At 41.7% G+C, this 3,302-nt stretch overlaps 1 long non-coding RNA gene across 2 annotated transcripts; it reads left to right on the forward strand.

Moving 5' to 3' along the window:
- The first annotated feature begins 271 nt into the window (after positions 1-271).
- On the forward strand, positions 272-2,836 carry LOC123057820 (uncharacterized). Of its 2 annotated transcripts, XR_006426976.1 has the most exons (6): positions 272-411; positions 499-722; positions 816-1,040; positions 1,386-1,690; positions 2,270-2,359; positions 2,752-2,836. It is a non-coding gene; the product is annotated as an uncharacterized lncRNA (long non-coding RNA). The 2 variants fall into 2 exon arrangements; XR_006426975.1 differs by having other exon boundaries at positions 1,386-2,359.
- Positions 2,837-3,302: the final 466 nt, after the last annotated feature.

Raw genomic sequence — 3,302 nt, forward strand, 5'->3', positions numbered from 1 at the left:
AACCACTACACCACACACCAGATTTCCCTACCGGTGTGTGTTGGGAAAAGTTCTAACTAACTGTTGGTCGACAATACTTATCTATCGTGTCCAACTGTCGGTCGACAATACTTGGATATTTCATGTTGGACTATCGGTCGGGAAAATTTGTGTCTTCATCAGACTGTTGGTCGGGGATTAATGCCGACCGACTTGTTGGTTGCCAATTGGGTCGGCCTGTCTTTGCGCGCGGGGGCCGAAAACTTAGCGCCAAGCCTCCCTCCTATTTTTTTCGTTCAGCCTTCCTTCATCCAAATTCCCCAAACATAAATCCTCTCACGCACTCCCTCCGCCGCCGACCGCTAGCTATCTGGCAGCCTGCACGCTGCCGGCCGCTCGCCGTCTCTAGCATGCCGTCACCGCGGTAGCAAGGTTGCTGCCCTGTCTCCTTCATCCTCCTGCACCCCCACTGCTTAGCCCCCAAACACTTCTAACCCTAGCTTGTGCGCTGGTGTTTAGGGAGAGGCCAAGGCGCGGTGGTGGACGACGCCGTCCCTCTCAGATCCGGGGCTGAGAGAGAGAGAGAGGTGGTTCACCTGTGAGAGAGAGCACTCGCACCCTCGCTCGTCACCCAGGATCCACCACCACCGCCGCCACGCCATGGGCTTCCTCATATCCGCGCCACCCTGTTCGTTTGAAGAAGGATCTGGCCATTGATTGCTGGTGCTTCCCCTCGCCCGACGGTGGGTGTTCTTCTCACTCTCCTCGCCCTCTCCACCCCTCCCCAGTCGGTGCTTCTTTTAGTTGATTTGTTTGCTTTTCCCTTTTCCGTTCAGATCTGCCATGACTTGGGATAGTACTTCTGTCCAGCAAGCAGCACTTCGGCTGGGAGCTCAAGCTCAAGCAGAACGTAAAAAACATGGGCTCTATCTGCTAATGGGGTAGCCGGCAATGCAGTCTAAGGGCTGGCTACTGCTCATCTGATTTATGGATATGAGAGGATGAGAACTTGAGAAGAACAAGCTTGATGCTATGATTGCAAAAAAAAATCTGTACTACAGGTATTCCTTTCAGTACTGTTGCAGCAATCCTTAATTAGCTACTATTTTATGAACTGAATGTGATTGATTTGTGAACTTTAGAGCTTGTAAGTTGTAATTTGTGATTTCATAGGATGCTTGAAGGTCAATAGAAGGGTATTATTCCTATGAAAATTCATTACTTTCTATATATATATATAAATTTATCCACATATATGTGCTTTGATACGAGGGACAACCCTCAGAACTAGCTTCAGATTCCACAAAAAATTCCAAATAATCATACTAATGTTTCAGATTTTTAGTTAAGCATTGTAGAATTCTTGCAAACAGAGGAGTATATTAAATCTTCATCCTCTGAACCAGGTGAGAGTTAATACACACCATACACAGGCTCTGTAAGATGGCGGAAATAGACCTCTTCGTCAACGACTTCTACGAGGACGATATTGACCTAGAGGCTGGAGCTTTGCTACTCCTTCCGGCCAACAACAAGGCATCGTTTACTTTTTCTCTCCCCACATCCAATACTTCCCTGTTCCTGTCCCTACCTCTTATTTCTTGCTATAGGGCAACACACTGCAAGTGTTTGATAAACTGTTAGTCTCAATGCTCCAATTCTGGCAGAAGGATTTTCGGTAGGAAGACATAGCACCAATCAAGGATTTTCGGTAGGAAGACATAGCATCACTCATGGTTATATATATTTACTGTTGTATTTCTGTATTTTTGCAAAATTAGTTCTGTGAAGCTTCTAGATTATTTTAGTTCTTCAGTGGTTTTACCCTTAGGCTTGGCTTGTATTAACTTACAACTTTTTTTCTCCATAATTTTGCAACAATAGTTCTGTAGTACTTAATACAGTTTTTCTGGAATCATGATAAAATAAATATATATCTAGCCGTTTGTATTTCGACGGTCATGTTTCTAAAGATTTTAGAGTTTTATTTTCACTATAAATTTGCTTTAGTAGTTCTGTAACTTCCAGAATAGTTCAGTTAAGGGGTTCTACTCTTAGGCTTGTATAAACTTACAACATCTTTTATTTGCAATTTTGCAATGAGAATGGTTTCACAACTGTAGACAGTTCATCTTTATAAGGCCATTGTATCCATGAAGAAATTTGTTACTTATTTCTGAATACATCTCGTACTGTTTATCTGTACATTGTAGAGGAACTCATAATGGTGTAGCGATGCATTTTAAGATATGGCATGAAGCTAGCTAAGGGCTTTTATTATTTCTAGCAGCATGTGATTCACTGAACAAAAAGAGGACTGCACTCACATATGAAATGCTTGCAAGTTATAGAAAAATGAAGCAAAGGACCAGCGGTGTAGGTAAGGGCTTTAATTTGTTAGTACTCCATTTGCTATGCATCAAGATTCAATCAAGTAGGATTCCCAGTGAATTGGCAGTTTTTACATAGTGTTTTGCATGTGAATTGTGGTCACTACTATCAATCCATGGAAATTTAAATGTATAGTGATGGATGAAACGAATGGAACCTATATCCTGGGTTCCCAGTACTATATTGTTGCTTCAAAAACACTTGTATGTACAGATAGTTTCTCTTGGTTATCATAAGTAAACGTTCTTGAGATAAATTTCGCTCAGTTTTTTAGTGGGGAAGGAAAGCTTCATGATATTCCATTTAAAGCGCTGATATCTATTTGAAAATTAATTTAAGTGCATACCTCCTCGATCCTAACAGTATTTGTGTACTGTATAGGAGAAATCTTCTCAGTTTCTGAATCCTGAGCAGTAGCAAGTCAGGTGCTTAATGGTGATCCTACCACGCATATGTCATAAGCAGGTTAGTTCTAAAAAGGTCATTGTTAATTCGCCCGCGTCTGTCCCGCAATTGCCACAACTTAGTGCAGTGAGATCAGAGGATGGTCGTCAATTTAATCTAATTTGTGGCACTGAAGTACAGATGCTTTTATGAATATAATAGTCAGGTGCAGTGTAAGTTCAGATGCTTTTTGTTTGGTATTTTGCAAGTCCTCATGTGCTTAGTACTGCATTTAGAAATGATTGCGAATAGATTCTTATCCTTGAGATTCGTTTCTAACATTGGGAAAGTATGTGTAACCTCCTGATGTACGTGGGTTTTTGAGAATGCTTTTCCCAGGGCATGTTGCACTCGTCATTGAAACTCCTAGATGTGTATTAGATAGTAATCATTTTGCCTAATGCATTGCCGTCTAGGGCAGCAAAGTGCGGTCTTTTCCACCCCAGAGAAGAAAAAGAAAGAAAACTAGTGCAGTTTTTTCTTCAAAA

This window comes from Triticum aestivum, chromosome 3A, assembly GCF_018294505.1.
Source record: "Triticum aestivum cultivar Chinese Spring chromosome 3A, IWGSC CS RefSeq v2.1, whole genome shotgun sequence".
Taxonomy (NCBI): Eukaryota; Viridiplantae; Streptophyta; class Magnoliopsida; order Poales; family Poaceae; genus Triticum; species Triticum aestivum.